The 8,579-nt window shown below is 38.3% G+C and overlaps 1 pseudogene across 1 annotated transcript; it reads right to left on the reverse strand.

Annotated features, from left to right (window-relative positions):
- Positions 1–5,683: 5,683 nt before the first annotated feature.
- Positions 5,684–7,630, reverse strand: LOC108307367 (annotated as a pseudogene). Its single transcript, XR_001826530.2, has one exon. The product of XR_001826530.2 is annotated as a ubiquitin-conjugating enzyme E2 K-like (transcript).
- Between the last annotated feature and the right edge of the window lie 949 nt (positions 7,631–8,579).

Genomic DNA, 8,579 nt, shown 5'->3' on the forward strand with positions numbered 1-8,579 from the left:
TGGTTGATATAATTCATAGAAGCTATAGGTGACAATTGCCACTGAGACTTAGAATCTCTGCACTTAGAATAATAAAGTGCAGAGATTCCCTAGCCCAAAAGATCAAATCCAATCTGAATGAATATAATAATGCCCTTAAAGAAAGAAGATGTCCATTACAAATTGGTGGAAGATATGAAAAAGCAGGGGTATTCTGTCATAAAATCATCTACAATGAAAATTCAAGGAGAAAAAAACTAGAAGTGCCCGTACAAGCCTCATCCAGGAAAGGAAGCATTTTAACCAGCTGCACTTGGAGTAATGCAATCCCATGAAAAATGTTCTCCCTGTCAGGGAGATAAGTACATCAGGCTAAAGAAATTTGTATCTATCTAAATCTCACTGCTCTGATTCTGATTTCAGGTGGATGTACCTACAAATCAAGAATACTCTGATCGTGCCAACACTCATAAATACTAATATATTAACATTGGTCCCACAAGTCTGGCTAATGGAAGTGCATCATACCAGTGGTTAACATATCCACCCCAGAGTGACTATACCAGATTTAGGATTACATATACTTACTAGGATAATAAATGCCACAGATAATCCACCAGGCTTCCTCAAGTGAACATCCTACCCATGGTATTAGCTTTTGGTGCTCTTCATTTGAAATTTCTACAACTAAAACTCACCAATTTCTTGTCAACATTAAGCAATATGTACAAATTATAAAGACAAGTTATATGTGTCCTTACTGGATGTTTTTCTGTCATAAGTCCCTCTGTGTGCTAGATTCTTTAGTAAGTAGTGGAGATGTTGCATACCCACCTTTAAATAGATCACAACCTGGCAGGGGAGGCAAAAATGTGTATAAATGTGATTGGGTGTGATGGTTCATGCCTGTCATCTCAGCAATTTAAGAGGCCAAGGCAGGGGGATTGCTTGAGTCCAGGAGTTCAAGACTAGCCTGGGGAACAAAGTGAGACCCAATCTCTACAAATAATTTAAAAGTTAGCCACACTTGGTAGTACCTGCCCATAGTCCCAGCTACTCAGTAGGCTGAGGTGGAAGGATCTCTTCCACCCAGGAGTTGAAAGCTGTAGTGAGCTATGACTATGCCACTGTACTCTAGCCTGGGCAACGTAGCAAGACTCTGTCTCAAAAAAAAAAGTGCATGAACATAATATAGTATGAAAAACACTATAATGGTGCTTTGTGGGAGGGAAATTGAAGCAAGTGGAGGGAGAACTTAATTCTGCATGCAACTCAGTTGGGAGGGATCAGTTCTGCAATTTAAATAACCAAGAGAATTTACCAAATATCCACCATCTTTTATCTCATAAAATAAAAGCAATGATTGCAGAATTTGTACTTAGAGATGTTCTAACTCATGAATGACTACCCCAGATCTTTCACATGCAAAGATTTCCATTGAATATAAGGAAAATCTGGTTCTGAGAGAAAAATGTATCTGTTACGCAAAATTGAGGAAAGCATGTGACTCCGATCCTCCCATTTATTTGCACCCACTAATTTGTACTGGAAATGACTTGCCTACTAGCAAAACTACTCAGCTGTGTTCACAATTGGAGCTAAGACATATTTCAAATATAACCCACAAGAAGCAAGCCCTGTGTCTATTTTTGCTCACCATTATACCCATAGGAACTATAACAGCGTCTCATACATAGAAGATGCTCAATATAACCTATTGAATATACAAAACAAATGTTTAAGCATGTTGGTAGCTCCTCAAGATACTAAGTGGGTCATCAATGTGTTAAAAGGTTGAAACTAGACCTATTGTTTTTAGAACTAACCTAAACAAAATTAGTCATGCACAATCACTAGGTTATTTTGATAAATATAAATACTCCCTAATGAGAGGCAGATAAGGGCCATAGGTCTTCGTTCTCAAAATTTCTTAGTCTACCAGGTGTTCTAGTACAGTAACTATAAGTCTTAGACCAAATTCTGTAACACATTCAAACATATATTAGCAAGCAGGCACTAAAACAGTTAAGTCCCAGTTATCTGACCTCTTAGGAACTCCAACTATGACGTTCCATCAAAGATTCACTTGAGAGAATTGCAGCAGTATTCTGGCAGCAGGAGTTGGCTAAATTTCTAGACAGAAGCAGGTGGCAGAATCCTCAGTTAATGGCTACACATGGGACCAAATAGCGTTCTAGGCCTGGGATACCACCCTGATGGGTCTAGGCTAGGGTTTCTCAACCTTGGCACTACCAGTATTCTAGGGTGTATAATTCTTCAATGGGGATGAGTGATGAGATTTTATGCATTGTAGGGTTTTCCGCAACACCCTGGGTATCTACCCACTAGATGTCAGTAGCAGCCCCTCCCCCAAGTTGCAACATCCAAAAATGTCTCCAGACCTAAATATTTTGGGACAGGAGGTTGAGAGGCAAAATCTCCCTAGTCAAGAACCATTAGTCAAGCTGCCTGACTCACTGGAAATTTAGTCTCTTTTTACATTAAGTCAGTGGTGCCTATGCAACATTTCTAACCAATTCACACATCTTGAGCATTCTCATTCCACCAGTGAAGAATCATTTCTAACATTGTGTATGCTATAATTAGGACACCTACCAGTACTCATCATAAAGCAAGAGAGTGCTGCTAGTAGCAGGTGCCTCTGGAGAGTGCACTGCTGATTAGATTCTTTCAAATGCTAACTAAGTGCTTGTGGTGGGTGTATGCCTGATTAGAGTATTTCAAATGTTAACTAACCATCTTCTGACTTCAAATCAAATGAACATTTTTTCTCTAATTTTGACGCCAGGTTGGTAGTACACACAAGCACCTCAGAGAAGCAACCACTGGGAAGCTTAAGGCTAAACTCTCAGAAAAAAAGCGATAAAGCTGATAGCAATAATGCAAATACCTTAAACAACACAAGCTTACATGCTGTACCTACTGGGGGAACAGCTGAGATGTAGCATGCTCTACAGTTTCTCTCTAAGTTTTACCCAACAAAAATGATTTTAGTCAAGCTCAAGCATATTCATTATAGCAGGTGTTCATTTCAAAGAATGAATTATGGGCAAAAGTTTTGCAAGTATATAGAGTAAATATTTGGGTATTGAGATTTAAATTGTGCTAGATTCCTATATCCACATGGGGTATATTTACACATGAATTTGGTTAAATATCTTCCCAACACCAGTTTCCATGAGTCAGAGTTGAGAGTTGGTTTTAGATTATTTCAATTTTGAACTGAGTAAAAGTATGATTATGCTGACAAAAGACAGCTACACGCCATCCTGGACTGGATATTGTGGGGATGCCTTCTGCATACAAAAAAAAAAAAAAAAAAAAAAAAAAAAAAAAAAAAAAAAAAAAGACAGGGCAAAGCAAGTGAATCCAATGAAATAATTGCAGGCATATGGAGGTGTTTTGGACAAATTATACTCCTGGTCAGGGTGGCAGAGGATTCATGCCTGACACAGAAAGAAAAAGAGGGAATCAGAAAATGAGTCAAAAAAGCAAAGAGAGTAGTTGATACATTTGTCAAAGCAGATATCTCTTGCACACACTGTTCTGCCTCTCTGGACAGTGGACTTGAATCTGCTAATCTAATCAGTTAGGAACTGAAAGCATAAAAGGACGAGGTGACCCAGAGACCTTACCCCTAAAGATAACTGTGAATGCCAAGGACGGTGCCCACCTAGAAGGAGGTCCAGTTGAACCTCTCGGGAGAAACAGGAATAAATTCCACCCAATAATTAAACGTATCTACACACACCACCATTAATGTATACTGACTATTTAGGAGAGAGTAAGAGTTCTATGCCCCTGAGAGTACTCCAGGGAAAAAGACTAGGCACAAGTGTTGTTATAAACACAGATAGACAGCGTTATTTAGCCAGAAGTGTCAAAATCATTACTGTACTTGCAGTGTCAGCCCAAAACAATCACAAATAGCCCTTTTTGACTTCTCTATCACCTGCTGGTGAAATTTGGGATCAAACCTATGGATTAAACTGGGCAAGTCTGCACTTGAATCCAGTTAGCTTCCCTTCCTTACTAAAGAATCAGAGAACAGATACTGTCAAGAATACTAACAGAAGAGCACTACAACTGAACCAGAAAATCAGGAGAGATTGGCAGAGATCATATCGAAGCCCCATCAATCCACTGCTGTGTGAATTAAGTACTCAGGGAATCTGGAGGATACAAGATAGGATAATGTGGTTCCACTTAACATAAGGACAGAATAATTCTTCTGATGAGTCAGACCTGTGGGAGGGAATTTGTGTTGGATTTGAAAACTCCGTTGGAGTTTCTGCCAAGCAGCGTCCTATACTAAAAAGATATATAATTATGTAGAGTGACTAATTTACTTTTGCAGACCCCTTACATGTTATATGAAATAAAGTCTTCTATTTACCTGTTTGCCTATACCACTGGGACCATGTCTTACAGGACAGGGACTGTGTCATCTGCATTCTTTTGTCTCTGTAGTGTAACACAGCTTGAACACAATAAAGGTTTTCTGGGTGTTGGATATATAGGCAGGCAAGTCTTTATGCAGAAAAACCAATAGCATCTGCAAATGTGAGTATTCTCTTGTATGATTCCAGGCCATTTGTGAAACTTCAAATAAAACTGTCTTGAAAATGCATGGGAGTCACTTCTTCTATCCAGAAGTAATTTTTACCTGTTCCTTTTGTTACTTATATCTGTTTATTAGTAATTAAACTTATCAAAGATCCCTTAAATCTAGAAATGTAATATAATTGTAGATTCTTTCTACTTTATTAATAAAAAGACGTCTGAAATAATAAGCTGAGATTAATTATTTTCAACGGCTATATCATGATCTATGATCTAAAGTGAGCTTATATATTTTAAACAACCTAGTCGTAAATTTATTTTTCATTTACTTTTAACATATGTTTAAATATAACCCAAATGATTTATTTATTGCTAGATTACCAGATATGAAGATAATACCATGAGCTGACAACTTTCTAATCTAAAATGTGGATCATTTCTAGATAGAGTCTAAGTATGGTACTTTCCACAATGTATTTCTTGGTAAAGATTTAAGCAATTGTTGAAAATCTGTACTGTCTCCTTTCTAGTCCTCACAGCAACTCCTACATAGTGACTACTGCGTAGTACTCCTTTGTGTTAGCAGCTGGCTTCCTTATTTCAATATATTTTAAGAAACCTCCAAGTTGCAAACTAAAGCCCTATTAAGGTATTCCTCATATTCTTTTTGACTAATCTAAGATCTAGTTTCAACATGACTAACTTTTCTTTGTCATATACAAACCAGATATTAAATAATTACAAAACAAATTTCCAAAAGTAATTTATAAACGGTATTGGCATTTTTATAGGAACACTTCTTATAGAAAGATATTTAATTAGACACTTAGTCTTCTGACCTACAATATGTTAACTGCAGGCTTTTTTAAAAGTTGTTTTTAAACGGGTACATAGTCCAACTTAATTAATAATCTCATTTAGTACAGAGACCTACCAATCAATCAAAATAGATGTTGGTGGTCATAACACTGGACTAGGTCCTAAACTGCCCTTTCATGCTCCTCATTAATTGCTGGATCATGGGAGGTCTCGGCGAATACAGGCATTCAATGGAATGGTAGTGGGGTGCACTCAGGTGCTTGAGGCAAGGGCTATTTATCAACAGATTTTTTTTTTGAACTTAGAATGAAATGTAAATTTAATACAAATAGTCTATGTACAAGAGAAGGTAAAGTTTTAAATTCTCATATTATCAGAAACATCATAAAGAAAGCTAGATTTATATCACACTTCTATTCCTATGTGCATCTGAAGTATGTACAATAAAACACCAACACAGCTTTCATGTGTCAATATGGGAAGTGCAAGCAAGAATGACTTGAAGTTATCCAATAAAGCAATCCCTATAGACTCCAAAATCAGGCTAAAAATTATTGGAAACAGTTGACTGCATCCTTGCCAGTTCTCAAAGAAAAATGTCATCATTTTAAAAATAAGTGTCAAATTCATTGAAAAACTAAGTTGGGTTCTTTCATTAAACCTGAGAATAATGTAACATCAAGTATTTACTATTTTTACAAGAGAAATAAAATTGGCAGTTCCATTTTTACATTAGGAAAATGTAAGAGTATTTGAGGAACTGGGACAAAACATTTCAAACCTACAACCTAAAAATGAAGCAAGGGATACACAATGTCCCTCAGCACATTTCCTCACCAAATACAGAGAAATTTACCATTAGAATATTAGCTGTGTGTGTTAAGGGGGGAGGGGAAAGACATTAGGTCCCAGTCTATTGACAAGGACAAAATGGCTCTGAATAGGTCACCATCTTCAATTCTGAGTTAATCTCCTATTTAAGAATTCTCAAATGCTTAAAATGGTGGTCTTTCCAGCTACCCATCCTAAGAAGTCAAGTACAAGCATGCAAGTAAATTCACAGGCACAGAGGATCCATGTTAAAACAGTTAAGGTAGCTGTGATGCAACACCAACAATTTGAATGGCCCTGACACACTCAAAATATTATCTTAATTATTCAACAAAATCCTGAAGCAAACTCTTGCTAGTCTTGGTACACTGCTAAACACTAAAGTAGCATGTTTCTTCCATGGTTTTAGCTTAGCTCAAGGAATTTTTACACTATTAAGAAAAAAAATTAAAGTATTTCCCCTTTTTAAATTTACACAGACGTTTAATTAGCTTTATTTACAGAGCAGGGATTTTTTTTTTTTCAGTCTCCAATGGTGCCTAGATAACATCATTAGGCAAGAATGCCAGTTTAGAAGAAATCTATGCAGAATCCTAAAAATAACAGATGTTGGTGCTCCTCCAGAAGAGGCAAGCTTGACTATATCAGCAGCTCTTTATGCCTCAGTTACTCAGAAGCAATTCTGTTGCAGTCTCTACATCCCATGATTTTGAAGACAAGGCCACTATTACTGCATTCCTATCAAAGCCCATAGCACATAGGTTTTCTATTTTTTTGGTGTATTCTGGACTAAAAAACTGGTGCTCCAGCATACACATGTGCCCAAAGTCGAGCTGTCTGTTTGAACATTTCGGGATTTTGTTTGTACTGATTTGCTACTACGGCATCCTGTGGATCATCTGGTTCTGCAGCTGCCAATAGCGCTTGCAATGACAATAGTACCCTGCGGAGAGTCATTGCAGCTGCCCATTGATCTTTCAGGATATCCAAACAAATAGCCCCTGTGACGGAACTAATATTAGGATGCCATATTTTAGTGATAAACCAGACCTTAAGGGGATTAAATGGGTATGTTTCTGGTATTTTTATCTCTAGTTGATATCTTTCTCCTTCATATGGTGTGTCTGGAGGTCCTGCTATTTCTCCTCTTAATTCTGTAAAATTCTCATCTACAAGATCTACTTTAATTTGATTTTGCTCGTCTCCTCGCTCTTCAGCACCTCCTTGAACTCCCGCTTGATTCGCTGCACGCGATGTTGGCCATGTCTCCGCCCGCAGCTGATTCGTACCCGCCTCCTCTGCCACGGCTACTACCACCGCCACAGCCGCCACCTCTTCCTCGACCGCCTCCTCCCTCGGCGATTCAGACCCGAGCACATGAACACTGCCACTACCACCCCGGCCGCCGCGCTCTCCTCAGTGTGGAATCACCTCCGTGCCCGGCCACCAAAATCTATCAACAGATTTTTTAATAACAACTGCACATAGTTAGTGGTACACATTGGTATAAAATAAGCCCTATGGTAAGCCTTTTTGTTACACTGAGAGCATTTAACCTTAACAATTCATTTCAAGCCATCTCTGCCCTGGGCCCTGCCCTGGTCCAATTAGGCCTACCAATGACAAGAAGCCCCTCCAATGCAGAAGGTGACCTCAAGCCCAACCCACCTGTAGTACTACCCATCAGGCCTGCTAACCAAATATTTCTGTTGCTTTCCTCTTCCTACACTACCTGTTCTCTCACAGCTAGTTGTGATCCTGTGATTAGTAGTGGCATATGAGATGTGAATGGAAGTCATTCCAGGTGGAGATGTCATTCCAGGCAGAGGTATCATTCCAGGCAGAGGCTTTAAAAGCTAAAGCATGAGTTTACATACCCTTTTCTAAATTCCTTCATAACTGTGGAAACACAGGGATGGATTCTCCCTCAGTCATTAAGTAAGGACAATGTGGAGCACATCTCCAACGGATGGCCTCATGAAATAAGAGTAAGAAATAAACCTGCTTTTTAAGTCATTAAGATATTTAAGTTTGCTTGTTTCCACTAACCTGATGGCTACATAACCATACCAGTTACATAACATACAAAAAGTCATCCATCCATTGATCCAGAGTAAAGGGAGAACTTTCAAACCTCTCTGTTATCCCCTTCTAAATTTCACCAAAGCATCATAGTCAAATTGTGTCCCTGAGTATTCCACAAAACCAGAGCTGCTCACCAGGGGTGGAGTAAAAACAGAGGAAGGGGTAGCTTTGAATTAAATGTTAATGTGAACTGTACTTGTGATGGGAATTACATTTTAGAATCAAAATTCCAATTAAACACAACTGGACATACACACACTAAAACATCTCAAGGATGTCAC

The sequence above is a fragment of the Cebus imitator genome, unplaced genomic scaffold (assembly GCF_001604975.1).
Source record: "Cebus imitator isolate Cc_AM_T3 unplaced genomic scaffold, Cebus_imitator-1.0 Scaffold78, whole genome shotgun sequence".
NCBI classification, from domain to species: Eukaryota; Metazoa; Chordata; class Mammalia; order Primates; family Cebidae; genus Cebus; species Cebus imitator.